This window comes from Sorex fumeus, unplaced genomic scaffold (assembly GCF_029834395.1).
Source record: "Sorex fumeus unplaced genomic scaffold, SorFum_2.1 ptg000037l, whole genome shotgun sequence".
Lineage (NCBI taxonomy): Eukaryota > Metazoa > Chordata > Mammalia > Eulipotyphla > Soricidae > Sorex > Sorex fumeus.
In genome coordinates this window covers 55040918-55056554 of record NW_026606094.1, presented here as the reverse complement: position 1 = coordinate 55056554, position 15637 = coordinate 55040918, and the positions used below count along the sequence as shown (strand labels likewise).

Sequence of the window (15637 nt, the reverse complement as noted above, 5' to 3'; positions counted from 1 at the left end):
TCCATACTGTTTTCCAAAAGGGCTGAGCCAGTTGGTATTCCCACCAGCAATGAAGGAGGGTCCCTTTCTTGCCACATCTGCGCCAGCATCAGTTGCTTTTGTTCTTTTGGATGTGGGCCGGTCTCTGTGGTGTGAGATGGTATCTCATTGTGGTTTTGATCTGCATCTCCCTGATGATTAATGATGTAGAGCATTTTCTCATGTGCCTTTTTGCCATTTGGATTTCTTCTTTGAGCAAATTTCTGTTCATTTTGTCGCTCCATTCTTTGATGGGGTTGAATGTTTTCTTCTTGTGGAGTTCAACTTGTAGTTTATATATCCTTGATATCAACCCCTTGTCAGATGTGTATTGTGCGAATATCCTTTACTATTTCTTAGACTGTGTTTGTATTTTGGTCAGTGTTTTTTTTTTGAGGTGCAGAAGCTTCTTAGTTTAAGATAGTCCCATTTGTCTATCTCCATTTTCACTTGCTTAGTCAGTGGCGTGACATCTTTGAAGATACCATTAGCTTGAATGCCATGGAGGGTTTTGCCAACTTTGTCTTCAGTGTACCATATGGATTCCAGTCTCATGTTGAGGTCTTTAGTCCATTTTGATCTTATTTTTGAACATGGTGTTAGTCAGAGATCTGAGCCCACTATTTTGAATGTAGCTGTCCAATTTTGCCAGCACAATTTGTTAAAGAGGCTTTCCTTAGTCCACTTCACTTTTCTTGCTCCTTTATCAAAGATTAGATGATCATATGTTTGCGGGGATATGCCAGTATATTCAACCTTATTCCATTGGTCTGCAGCTCTGCCTTTGATCCAGTTCATGCTCTTTTAATTAATACTGATTTGTAGTAGAGTTTGAAGTTAGGGAATTTGATTCCTCCCATTTTCTTTTTGCCAAGAATTGCTTTACCTATTCGTGGAGGCTTATTGTTCCATATGAATTTCAGGAGTGTTTGCTCCATTTCTTTGAAGAATGTATCATGGGTATCATTATAGGGATCGCATTGAATTTGTACAATGCTTCGGGAAGTATTGCCATTTTGACAATGTTAATTCTCCTGATCAATGAGCAGGGGATATCTTTCCATTTCCTCGTGTCCTCTTTTATTTCCTGAAGTAGCGTTTTATAGTTTTCTTTGTACAGGTCCTTTACTTCCTTAGTTAAGCTATTTCCTAGGTAGCTGATTTTCTGGGTCACAATTGTGAATGGGATTGTTTATTTTCATGTCGCTTTTTCTCTCTCACTGTTTGTGTATAGGAAAGCCATGGACTTGTGGGTATTGATTTTATAGCCTGCGACTTTATTACACAAGTCTATCATTTCTAGCAGTTTCTTGGTAGAGGTTACAGGCTTCTCTAAGTATAGTATCATATCATCTGTGAATAGTGAGAGCTTGATTTCTTCCTTTCCTTCCTCAATGCCCTGAATATCTTTTTCTTGCCCAATCGATATTGCAAGTACTTTCCAGTACTATATTGAGCAGCAGTGGAGAGAGAAGGTATTCCTGTCATGTCACTGATCTTAGGGGGAAGGCTCTCATTTTTTCTCCATTGAGGGTGATGCTTGCTGTATGGTTTTGCTAGATGGATTTAACTATATTGAGGAAAGTCCCCTCTAATCCTATTTTCGCAAGGGTTTTTATCATAAACGGGTGCTGGATCTTCTCAAATGCTTTCTTTGCATCTATTGATATGATCATGTGCTTTTTATCTTTTCTTTTGTTGATATGATGGATTATGTCGATCGATTTCAGAACGTTAAACCATCCTTGAATCCCTGGGATGAATCCTACTTGGTCATGATGTAGTATCTATTTGATGAGTCATTGGATTCTTTTTGCTAATAGTTTGTAGAGGAACTTTGCGTCCGTGATCATCAGGGATATCGGCCTGTAATTCTCTTTCTTTGTGGTATCTCTGTCTGCTTTTGGTATAAGGGTGATATTTGCTTCGTAGAAGCTGTTTGGAAGTGTTTTTGATATTTCAATTTCATGGAAAAGCTTAAGGAGGATTGGGAGTAAGTCCTCTTTAAAGATTTGGAAGAATTCACTAGTGAATCCATCTGGGCAAGGACTTTTGTGCTTGGGGAGACTTTTTATTACCATTTCAATTTCCTTGATGGTGATAGGTCTGTTCAGGTATTCCAGGTCTTCTTGGTTCAGCCTTGAGAGTCTATAGAAATCTAGGAATTTATTCATTTCCTTGAGGTTTTCATGTTCTGTGGCATAAAGCTTCTCAAAGTACTCACTGAGGATCCTTTGAATTTCTGTAGTTTCTGTTGTAATCACCCCCTTTTCATTTCTGATTCGGTTTATTAGGCTTTTCTCTCTTCCTTTCTTTGTGAGTTTTGCTAGAGGCTTATAGATCTTGTTTATTTTCTTGAAGAAACAACTCTTGATTTCATTGATCTTTCGGATTGTTTTTTTGGGTTTCCATCTCATTAATCTCTGCTCTGAGTTTTATTATTTCCTTCCTCCTGTTTGGATTGGGCTCCTTTCGTTGGATCTTCTCCAAGCTCTTAAGCTGTGAGGTTAGATTACTTGTGTGTGATTTACTTCTAATTTCAGTGCATTATGGTCTGAGAAGATTGTTGATACAATATCTTCTTAATTTTAAGAATTTATGTTTTGTAGCTCAGCATGTGGTGTATCTTGGAGAATGTTCCATGCACGCTTGAGAAGAATGTGTATTCAGCTTTTTGAGGATGAAGTGTCCTCTATATATCTACTAAGTCCCCTTCTTCCATTTTTTTCCCTCGGATGAAGTATGTCCTCCTTGCTAAGCCTGAGTCTGGTTGATCTATCAAGAGATGATAGAGCGGTGTTGAAGTCTCCTACTAGTATTGTGTTGCTATCAATGTCTTTCTCCAAGCATATGAGTAGTTGCTTTAAGTACTTTGCTGGTCCCTCATTAGGTGCATATACATTTAGTATTGTAAGTTCTTCCTGTTGTACAGAACCCTTGATCAATAAGAAATGGCCTTCACTGCCCCTTGTGACCTTCTTCACTCTGAATTCAATGTGGTCTGATACTAGGATGGCTACCCCAGCTTTTTTGGGGAAGCTGTTTGCCTGTAGGATTGTTTTGCAGCCTTTGACTCTGAGCCTGTGTTTGCTTTGACTATTGAGATGTGTTTCTTGCAGGCAGCAGAATGTTGGGTTAAATTTTCTAATCCATCCTGCCACTCTGTGTCTTTTAAGTGCTGCGTTTAGCCCGTTGACGTTGAGGAGATTATTGTTATGGGGTTTTGTCCTATTTTTGTTGTTGTTGTTGAAATTTGGTGTACTTGAGGGGCCTATCTTGTCTTAAAGTAGCCCATTTAGTTGTTCTTGTAACCATGATTTTGAGTCTATGAAGTTCCTGAGCTGTTGTTTATCTGTGAAACTGTGTGTTATTCCTTCTGTTATGAATGAGAGTCTCGCCAGGTAAAGTATTTTTGGTGAGGCATTTATTTCATTGAGTTTTTTTCACGATATCCCACCACTGTTCTTGGGCCGTGAGTGTTTCATCAGACAAATCTGCTGTGAATCTTAAGGATGCTCCTTTAAAGGAAATTTCTTTCTTTGATCTTGCTGCTTTCAGAATTTTGTCTCTATCTAAAGTTTTGGTCATTTTGATCAGGATGTGTCTTCGGGTATTTTTATTCGAATTTCTTCTAGCTGGTATCGTTCGGGCCTCCTGAATGTGGTCACATGTTTTCTTCAGCTCTGGAAACATTGTAGCAATGATGTCTTTGACAGTTTCTTCTTCATCGGGGTTTTCTTCCTGTCCCTCTGGGACTCCAATAATTCTTATGTTACCCCTCTTGGCTTCATCATGATCTTCTCTTGCCATCTGTTCCTGAACTGTGAGTCTCTTTTCCATTTTCTGCTCTTTTCTGGAGAGTCTCTGGACTTCATCTTCATCTTCATCTTCATCTTCAGCTCACTGATTCTGTCCTCTAGCTGTTACTCTGCTGCTGAGGCCTTCCACTGAGTTTTTCAATTCGCTTACCAGGTTTTTCAGGTCTGACATTTCCGTTTACATTTTCCTCATTTCTACCTTCAAATCCTCTTGTCTTTTACTGGCATTGCTTTCCATTGTTTCTTTTGGCTCCCAAAGCATCTTCAGTAGCTCCCTTCTAAATTCCTTGTCAGAGAGGTGGTCTAGCACTTCATTAGAGTTGGTGTCTTCTGGGCTATCCTCTTCAATAAGAAAGCTTGGTGGGCTTTCGCGTTGCTTTACCATTGTGACCAGTGTGTTTTAGACCGTCACGCTCACTGTTACTATTTTGCTTGAGGTGCAGAATGAATTGAGATGGGCTTAATGAATTGTTGGCTAATGTGTTTCTGGTGGCTATGCTAAGCCAGTGAAAGTTCCATCTAAGAGGGTAACTTATGATTCCTATGGGATATGTATTGGGAGAATAATGCTTCTATTCTTCTTTCCTGCTAACACTGCTGCGGCTCCAGGAAGGGGCTCTGATGCCAGGCAGATACCTGGGTGAATGAGGAGAGAGTGCCAGGAGGGGTTCAGCTTTGTTTTCTCACGGTGTGCCTCAATTCCCGTCCCCTGCAGACCAAGGGTGGAAAGCAGCCATTCTCAGGGAATCTAGTTAGTCAAGCACACCCAGGAAGGGGCCCTGCTGCCAGGTGGGTACCTGGGTGAATGAGGAGGGGCACTCAAGTTTTTTCCAGATTTTGGCTATTGTGAATAGTGCAGCAATGAACATAGAACTGCAGATGTCATTTCGACTGTACTTTTTTACCTCTCCGGGATATATTTCCAGGAATGGTATTGCTGGGTCAAATGGGAGCTCAGTTTCTAATTTTTTGAGAATCGTCTATACTGTTATCCAAAATGGCTGAATCAGTCGACATTCCTACCAGCAGTGAAGGAGAATCCCTTTCTCGCCACATCCACACCAACACCAGCTGCTTTTGTTCTTTTTGATGTGGGCTAGTCTCTGTGGTGTGAGATGATATCTCATTCTTGTTTTGATCTGCATCTCCCTGATGATTAGTGATGTAGAGCATTTTCTCATGTGCCTTTTAGCCATTCAGATTTCCTCTTTGGGAAGGGGTGGGATATCCCTACACACAACCCCAAATATATGAACATCTAATCTTTGATAAGGGAGCAAGAAATGTGAAGTGGAACAAGGAAAACCTCTTTAACAAATGGTGCTGGCATAACTGGACAACCACGTGCAAAAAAATGGGCTTAGACCTCGACCTAATACCATGCACAGAAGTCAGATAGAAATTAATTAAAGATCTCAACATCAGGCCCAAATCCATAAGATACATTAAAGACAAGTTCGGCAAAACCCTACACGATATTGAGGCTAATGGTATCTTCAAAGACCACAGTCTACTGACCAACCAAGTGGAAACAGAGATAAACACATGGAACTATCTTAAATTAAGAAGCTTCTGCACCTCAAAAGATACAATAGCCAGAATACAAAGACAATCTACAGAGTGGGAAAGGATATTTACCCAATACCCATCTGATAAAGGGTTGATATCAAGGATATACAAAGCACTTGTTTTCACTTTCTTTTGAATATACTTATTTATCATTCCATTCCATAAATTCAATCCTGGTTAAAAAAAGCAACGAAATTTTAGGGGTTATCCTAACATAGAAATAGTTATCACAACTACTACTAAATTTTCTGGGCATTCTAGGACCCAAAGAATTCTTTGACACATACCTCTCACCAAGCAATACCTGGTTGATAAAAAAAAATATAGTTTTCACTGGGTCTAGGAGGTAGTTTTTTAGGTTTTGCCAGTTTATTCCCTTAATTTCTCATATTTCACATGAGTAAAAACACTCAGTAAAAGTCATTTTTTGCTTATTTAATTCAGGATAGGATCCATCCTATGAGCAAAGTTTATTGTTTAAGCAGCAGAGTAATATTTCATTGAGTAACTATATCACAGCTTTTGTCACTTTTAGTCATTGCCATAGTGATGGGTTATAGAATAAAGCACTAAGGTTGATTCCATGCTTGTCTATTGTGAAAAATATTACTGTGAGAAAAAGTGTACAAATAGTGTTTCAAATAATAATTTTTATTTTCTTTAGATGCGTGCCTTAATCTGGCACTGCTGGAAAATTCAAAATTTACATCTTTGTGCTCGCTTCGGCAGCACATATACTAAAATTGGAACGATACAGAGAAGATTAGCATGGCCCCTGCACAAGGATGACACGCAAATTCGTGAAGCGTTCCATATTTTTGAGGATCCTCCCAGGAGGGGAGATGCATGTCGAAAGTAGACTATGGACTGAACATGTTTGCCACTCAATGCCTCTTTTGCAGACCACAACACCCAAAAGGAGAGAGAGAACACAGGGGATTGCCCTGCCACAGAGACAGGGGGGATGGGGGGATGGGGGTGGGAGGGATATTATCCATGGTGGTGGAAAATGGGCACTGGTGGAGGGATGGGTATCGGATCATTGTATAATTGAAACCAAAGCACAAAAAATTGTAAATCTACAACTGTAAAAAAAAAATAAAATAAAATAAAGGGGAAAAAAAAAAGAAAATGAAGGAACAAAAAAGTGAAAAAAAAAACCAGAAGTTGAAAGTAGACTATGGACTGAACATGTTTGCCACTCAATGCCTCTTTTGCAGACCACAACACCCAAAAGAAGAGAGAGAACAAAAGGGAATGCCCTGCCACAGAGGCAGGGTGGGTTGGGGGGGGGGGGGGGAGAGATATTATCCATGGTGGTGGAAAATGGGCACTGATGGAGGGATGGGTATTTGATCATTGTATAATTGAAACCCAAGCACAAAAAATTGTAAATCTACAACTGTACCTAATGGTGTTTCACTAATAAAAAGAAAAAAAATTTACATCTTGATTTTTTTAAAAGGTATCTCATACCATTATCCAGGCTGTAGCAATTTTCAGTCCCACCAAGATTGAACCGAGATTCATTTTATTTTTTTTACAACCTAACCAACATTTTTTTTGCTCTTTTATTTTTATATCATTCTAGCAGGACTTTGTGGCAGGCTGTGGGATGGGTGAGAGCCCTCCCCACACCAAGGGACCCAGCCCCGGGAGCCGAGTTCCACTACACAACCACCGCCATGCTCCAGGCCACTTTCCGGACCCATTTCCACTATTACTACACCATATCTGATGGGGTTCAGACAGTAGGCAACAAATCGTAGAGAAAAATATATAAATATATGCCTCTCAGAGAGCCCAGCAAGCTACCGTGAGTATCCCATCCACAAGTGCAGAGATTGTAGCATATTCTCCCAGTTGCGTATTCAATATGCCCAATACAGTAATGACAATAGGTCTCATTCCCCTGACTCTGAAAGAGCCTCCAATCATTGGGAAAATACAAGTAAGAAGAGGTGCTAAAAATCTCAGGGCTAGAAGAAATAGAGACATTACTGGTGTTCACTTGAGTAATTTGACAATCAACAGGATGAGAGTGATACGGTGACAGTCATTCTAGCAGATGTAAAGTTATATCTCATTGTCGATTTGATTTAAAATTCCCACATATATTTATGCCCAAAGGCTGTTTCATAATTTTTCTTTGCTGGATAACCAACTGACTGCTATGGTGTTCCTGAAGGAGAGAGGAAAGAGATGCAGAAAGTGTATTTTTCTGTAAGCCTAAAACACTTGGTCTTAGTTTTTTGTTGTTAGATTGTTTGGGCTTGTTTTGTTTTGTTTTGCCCTAGAACTTGACTTCAACCAGCAGGATGGTATGGAAAGTCGCTGCCATGGACTGTTATTTCAATTGTCTTTGTTCTTTCTTCTCCAGAAAGAGCAACCTTGCACAGTTCTGAGATTAACTATAGATTTTGTTCTCTTTCAAGACTTACTTACTGGTCTCTAAAGCAAGGCTGATAAATGAGCTTGTCCAGCTGAACCAAAGTGGTTTATGGCTAGCCCGGCAAGCTACCGAGAGTATCTTGCCCGCTCGGCAGAGCCTGACAAGCCACCCGTGATGTATTCGATATGCCAGACACAGTAACAACAAAATCTCCAATGGAGACGTTACTGGGCCCGCTCGAGCAAATTGATGAACAACAGGAGGGCCTTTACTTTTACTTTTACTTTACTTCCCACATACCTAACTTTTGCCCATTTAATTTCTTAGGAAACTTGGTCCCAAGTTGTTGGGATCCAGACAGGGGCACAATGGCAATTTGGGGGTATCAGGTGCCTGAAGACACCATCAGGTGCAATTATAGTTCACTCTGCAATTATAGTTCACCTCCTGGTGGCACCAGACCTGATCCCCAGCTTTTTTGAAGCACTCTTCCATCTATTTTATTACTTCAACATGCATCATGAGGTTTATTGGAGTTTTTATCTGGAAGTTAACTAGGCTCTGCTGCGTTTGGAGCATTTTGTCTTCCTCTCTCAAGGCAGACTATGAACTTCCCAGACTTCACAGCGCTAGTACCTGATATGATGCTGTGATATCAGACCCATCATGCCTGGGGTGTGACTAGAGATTCTCGGTCACAATTGCCTAATAGCAATAGGAGTTGATCAACATATCTAAAATGAAACTAATAGATACAATGAAACCTTAGACCACAACAAAAATATTTACATTTATTAGTACTTGGATAATTTACACAAATGTTTCACCCAATAAGTTACAAAGAGACTATCAAAAATTCAAGAACTTGATATAGATTGTTTCTAATTTCTAAGTACTCATCCAAAATTTGCTTGAAAAATTTTTGATTATTAGATGAAGAAAACTTTATACTTCTAGTTTAAACACTTTTTTCTTTTTACTTGATACATATCCATTGATTTATTGAAAAGATGATTAATCTGACACTTACTTGGATAAGAATTTTTCCTCGTTAATTTTCATAGCATAATTTGAAAAATAAATTTGTACACTTATTTCTCATTTGTCTAACCATATGTCATTATCAAGTTTTAATTACTCTTCTTTAAAATGTATCTTTATGCTTGGCAAAGCAAGTCTCAACACCTTACCTTCTTTCTTTGAAATGGTTAGTTATTCTTTATTGAACATTTTTTCTTTAAATACCTTAATTATTATTTAAATTGAAGAATATCTGTTTTTAATAATTTATTTATTTATTGAATCACTGTAGGAAAAGTTACAAAGCTTTCAGGTTTAGGTCTCAGTCATGCAAATATCAAGCACATTTCCCTTTACCAATACTTATTTTTTACCACGAACCCCAATAAAACCCCACCTCCCACCCCTCCAAATGCCTGTGAGGCAGATGAGTTCTAGTTAACACTCTATCTACTTTGACTAGATTCATTGTTTCAATAAAAGATGCACCATTATTATTTTAGAGTTTACGCCCCCCCCCCCAAAATCAGATATGCTGAAGAAGCGTTGTGAAATGATTTGCTTTCTACAGCTGGGTTCAAGAATTAAATGTTGTCGCTTGCGGCCGCGCGGTTTTGGATTTTTGTTATTTTACTTATTAACCCTGGAAGTATTTCTACTAAAAGTCAGATAATTAAGAGATTGGTTTCTGTGCTCTGGAGTCATGGCCGTGCCGGAGAGCCGCTCGTGGGGGGCAGCTGGTGACCTCGGTAGGGCGTGAAGGACGGGCTGGAACGCCCCCCTTTCCATGAGGTTTTCATCGCCCCCAGACCCCCGTCTCATACCTGCTGTCCACAAGGCTCCCATGCGGCCGCCATCTGTCTTTCCAGAGAGGAGAGGGCGAATGGAGCAACACCCTTTCCACTCCGGGCAGGCACGATGGCATGGATTAACGCATAGTCCGTTTGCTTTTTTGCTCTAAGCTGCTGGTTTTCTACATTAAATCCTTGTGCTTCTGGGGCTGTGGCCATGCTGGAGAGCCGCTCGTGGGGGGCAACAGGTGACCTCAGTAGGGCGTGAAGGACGGGCTGGAATGCCCCCCTTCCCATGAGGTTTTCATCACCCCCAGACCCCCGGCCCATACCTGCTGTCCACAAGGCTCCCATGCAGCCGCCATCTTAAGAATATCTAGTTTTGCCATTTTATTCTCTCTGATTGTACATTCATCTCTGAGAACCAACTCAGCATAATTCTACAGAAACTAGTATGTGATGTATCTTTGCTTTATTTATAAAAACTGTAATAAACTTTCTGATTAAAATATTTATATATCAATAAGTTTAGAATTATTTATTTTGATTGCTAAGATTTTATAATTTGTTTAATTATTTCACTGTTATTTAAATATCAATACTGAGTTTAATTCTGTTGAGTTAATTTATTCTCATTGATTTTAATATTATTTTATATCAAATTCTTGAATTTTTGGTAGTTTCTTTGTAACTTATTAGGTGAAACATTTGTGGAAATTATCCAAGTATCAATAAATATCAATATTTATTTATTGAGGTGTAAGGGTTTATTTGTATCTATTAGTTCCGTTTTAATATGCTGCCCAACTGGAAGAAATGAATAAACAGTTGAATTTCTATTAGCAAACTGCATACCTTATTGATACTATGTCTTCTTTTGAATTATGTTAATTTACATGGTAAAGCTGAAGACCATCTCTCTTTTTAAGCCTTATGTGTAGCCATAGGTAATTTAGTTTCATCAATTTGATAAGTGACTATGAATTCTAGACAATAAAGGTAGAAGAATCTTTGTATAATTTTCATAGTTTATCATTTATATAGTTTTAAATAATAATGGTAAACTATATGATCATATACACAATATATTAGCAAATTTAATTCAGCAATATAATGAAAAGATTATACGTCCTAACCAAATGGGATTTATTACTGGAATTCAAGGCAGCATTAACAAATGCAAATTAATGTGCTAACATGGATCAACAGAATTAAGAATAAAAAATCATTTGATCTGATCAGAGAGATAACAGGAGTTCAGATATTTGCATTCATATAGTTGACAGCACTGCCAACAGTCATCACAGAACACAGTCAGGGAAAAGCCCTGAGCATTGGCTGGTGTGGCCCAAACTGCCCAATCCCCAAATTATATGATGAACTCTATAGAAGAAGAAAAAGTGTATGAAAAATTTTGAAACCCTTAAAAAAAAACTTTCAACTATCTATGTGTGTAGGGAAAGTATTTTAACACAACAAATATCATATGACAAGTTAATACTTGACATAAAATTCAGTGCTGAATACTAAAAAATATTCCTCTAAGATCTGGACAAGACACAGATTTACACAATATAGCTGCAATTAAACATAATAACAAATCTAGATCAAATAGGCAAAAAAGAAGAGTCATGTTCATCATAAAATAAGTAATTTTTATGTGTTTACAAAAATTATGTTTACAAACAACATATTTTATGTGTAAATCATCAAAGATCATACAACAATGTATTAAAACTATTAAACAAATTGAGTAATTTTATTATAATACACATATAAGATGTATATATAATATACACAGACTTCTATATACCAAAACCTATGCAAAAAATTTAAAATGCCCATTTATGCTGACACAGTATGAATATAGTGAAGTAAAACTATATGCCTAAAAGATTAACATTAATACTATTAAACATCCTACTAGTTAAAAAAATTTAGAGTAGTATTAAAATATTTAGGATAAACCCTAATCAAAGAGACAAATGAAATGGAAAAAAATTAATTTTCTCAATTAGGACATAAATAAATCACATGAGTAAATGAAGATTCCCAAGCTTATAGATTAAAATAATTAAAAATTTGAAAATGTTCATAGTCCTTAAAGTAATATAATAATCTTCGTTATAATTTAATGGCTTTTTTCACAAAATAAATAGGAAAATGCTCCTTAAAAACATATAAAGTAGCTGAAAATATTTGTAAACTCTCTGATAAACAGTTATATCCAAATTATATAAGAAAACCAATAATTCAGCAGTATAAATAATCTGATTTTAAAAATAGGTAGAGGAACTGAATAAACGTTTTTCCAACAAAAACATGCAAATGACTAACTGGTATATTAAAAAAGTCCCCAACATCACAAATTATCAGAGAAATATAAATTGAAACTATAAAGTATTATCACATCAATGCTAAAACATATGTTGTTATTATAAATTAACTGGAATCCATTTATGGGAAAGTGGTAGGACACTACTAAAAATAATATTAATGAAGCTACAAGTGTTCCTACTTCTAGGAATAGTTGCAACAAAAATGTCAATGTATAAAAAAATTAAATAATATATGTTATATACCTACAAAGTGAAATGTCATTCAGTCTTTAAAAAGAAAAAATTCTGATACTTGCAACAACGTGGACAGACCTGGATATCCTATGGTGAATAAATTAGACACAGGAGGACAACAAATTGCATGTTTATTGAAGAAAGGTATACTAAAGGATATGAGTCACTTGAAAAAGACCCGACAGAAAATCTCTATAGACTAATATGTAATTTATTATTTTAAGCATAAGTGGCATGATAGAGGGAAAAGTTATTAAAAAATAATAACTTATAAGACTGAATCTCTTTACAAGCTACATGAAGTGCATAGATGTTTAGTTGCCCCTGTGGACACAAAATTCTTACATATATTTATTAAGTTTTAAGATGATTAATGAACAAAATATGGCAATTTAGCTCTTCCTCTTCGTCCCCAGTGCTGTGCGGGTCTTCTTCCTCTCCCAGCTGGCTCTTTCCCGGTTTTTATGGCAGAACATGCTGCTAAAGTGTATCAATATATAGCCAAGGAAAATATCATAAAAGTATGTAACTATAGAAAAACATCATTGATGTCTAGAAGCCCAGTACATTCTAAACTTATGTATACTGAACATTCCTGTATATTTTTCCAATGTCTACAGATTTATAAAAGTCTGTTGCTTGTTCAATAAAAAGGCTGCATGAGCATTGCTTGTCAGCCGTCCTTAAAAAAAAAAAAAGGCAATTTAAATCAAACAACTACTGTGTTTTGTTTTTTTTCTGTTTTTGTTTTGTTTTGTTTTGTTTTGTTTTTTGCTTTTTGAGCACCCAGCGATGATCAGGGGTCATTCCTGGCTCTGCACTCAGGAATCACTCCTGGCGGTGCTTGGGGGATCATATGGGATGCCGGGGATCAAACCCAGGTCGGCTGCGTGCAAGGCAAACGCCCTACCTGCTGTGCTATCGCTCCGGCCCCAAAAGAAGTATTTTTAACCCTCATAACACTACATACTCATATTTCTAGATATTACTACATGAAATTTTTGTGTCAACCTTTGATAGAGAAAATTAGCAAAAGAACAACATATTTGAGGTTTGCTTGTTTTTTTTTAAACTAGTCTTAACACTCACTTATTTGTGAGAGTTTTTTAAATTTAAATTCCTATCACATACTGTATTGATCACTATTATGCAATATCATCTTGCAAATGTTTGAGAATATAAATGTTATTTTGAGGAAATTTCTGTGAGGATTATGTAGAAGTAGGTAAAGGTAAAGGCCCTCCCGTTGATCATCGATTTTGCTCGAGCGGGCCCAGTAACGTCTCCATTGGAGACTTTGTTGTTACTGTGTCTGGCATATCAAATACTCTCGGTAGCTTGCCGGGCTCTCCGAGATGTAGAAGTAGATATTCTTAAAATCTAAAAATATAGGCATTTAATTACTGTTTAAAGATAAATAAAAAATAATTTTCAAATAAACATCAGGGGGAACGGGTTCTATAAATAAAGCCCAATATATTGTGAGGTACCTAGAAAAATCCAATGTAAAGCAACTTTTTTTTTTGCTGGAATTCCATTTCCTATTTTGGCCTAAAGTAGATTTCTTTTCAGATTATTCCAGCTAATAGGAAAATATATTTGACTGCTTATTTTTGAATACATAAATATCTGCTTGATTTTAAAAAGAATTCATTTATGTGCTAGCAGGTGTTTATAAAGCTTTCACCCACATAAACCATCAAGTTTAGTTTTTATATTCTCTATACGTTTATTCACTGCATCACTGTATCACTGTCATCCCATTGTTCGTTGATTTACTTGAGTAGGCACAAGTAATATCTCTATTCGTTGCAGTCCTAAGATTTTAGCAGCCTCTCCTTACTCATCTTTCTCAACAATATGAGGCTCTTCCAGGGTCAGGGGAATGAGGACTGTTAAAGTTATAGTTTTGGCATATCGAATACGCCTCAGGGAGCTTGCCAGTCTCTGCCCTCTGCCCATGTGGGCAGGATACTCTCGATAGCTTGCTGGACTCTTCAAGATATATATATATAATATATATTATATATATTATATATGTCAACATGCATTTATTATATTTTATACAATTAATTTTAAAAATTACAGGAAATTAGGGTAAAGCTAGATTTATTTATCCACAGCATGACTGTCACTTTGTTTGAGTTCTTTCAATAGTCAGACAGATATGTATGTGTGTATGTACACACATATATGTACGTATGTATACACATGTATACATATTATACATATATATGTATGGCCGTTTAAAAAAACTCAGAAACAGTTGTAAACATATTGTGGATATATAGATACACACATATATGTACACACAGATATAATATATACATATATATGTACAAGTATATGTGTGTGTATATATATTATTTTTTTCTGATTTTCACATGTGATATAAATATATGCATGCATATATATATTTCTCACATGTGTATATATAACACATTTTTCTGACTTTCATATGTATAGATGAAAGTCTATAAACTTTCATGTGTATAGATATAGATATACACACATATATGTACATATTTGTGTGTATAGATATATACACATATGTGCCATTTATGACATTTATTCTTAGCACAATCCTATTGAGTAGGTAGAATAACTATCAATTTATCTATTTTGAAGATAAGTAATATGAACACAGAAGCACAAAACTAAATAACTTTCCCAATGTCACACAAATAAATGTTAGAGTCAGGATTCAAGCCTATATTCTTTGTCCAGAAACTATGATGTTATATTACCTTTAGCAATTTTAGCATAGCCCTTTTTTGGCAGATTGAGATGGCATTCATAGAGGGTTTTTTAGTCATGTGATAAAATTATCCATTATCACAAAATCTATCATTGTATAACAAGAATATTACCAGCCAGTTTTTTTAGTGGATTAGTATTTTACCTGAGAGTCCCACTTCTGAGATGAAATAAGGTCATATTGCATTAGCACTTTCCACAAATGTAAACTGTACAAACTATAAACCAAAACAAATACTACAACTATATGAAACCATTGTAGTATATAGAAATGCAGCCAGATTTTGGAAGGATATCCAAACCAAAAAAAAAAAAAAAACAGGTACAAGGTGGTCTTTTTACTTTAAAGGTTTTAAACTAAGGGCAGGACAACTACAGTTCCAAACTTGACATTTCCTTGGCTTTAGCACATCAGAAAAAAAAAAAACCTCTTGGAGTTTATAGAAAATTTTGTTGTTGTTGTTGCTTTTAGGGTCACACCCGGTGCTGCACAGGGGTTACTCCTGGCTCTGCACTCAGGAATTATCCCTGGAAGTGCTCAGGGGACCATATGGGATGCTGGGAATCGAACCCTGGTCAGCTGATGCAAGGCAACTGCCCTACCTGCTGTACTATTGCTCCAGCCCCAAGATGGGAAGATTTTTTAACAAGGTTTGTGTATGAACTACACCTAAAAATCTTAGTGGTTACTGAATTACA

The 15637-nt window shown here is 36.7% G+C and overlaps 1 non-coding gene across 1 annotated transcript; it reads left to right on the top strand.

The window, feature by feature from the left end:
• Positions 1-6118: 6118 nt before the first annotated feature.
• Positions 6119-6225, top strand: LOC130027947 (U6 spliceosomal RNA). The gene has a single exon (XR_008793131.1). It is a non-coding gene; the product is annotated as a U6 spliceosomal RNA (small nuclear RNA).
• Positions 6226-15637: the final 9412 nt, after the last annotated feature.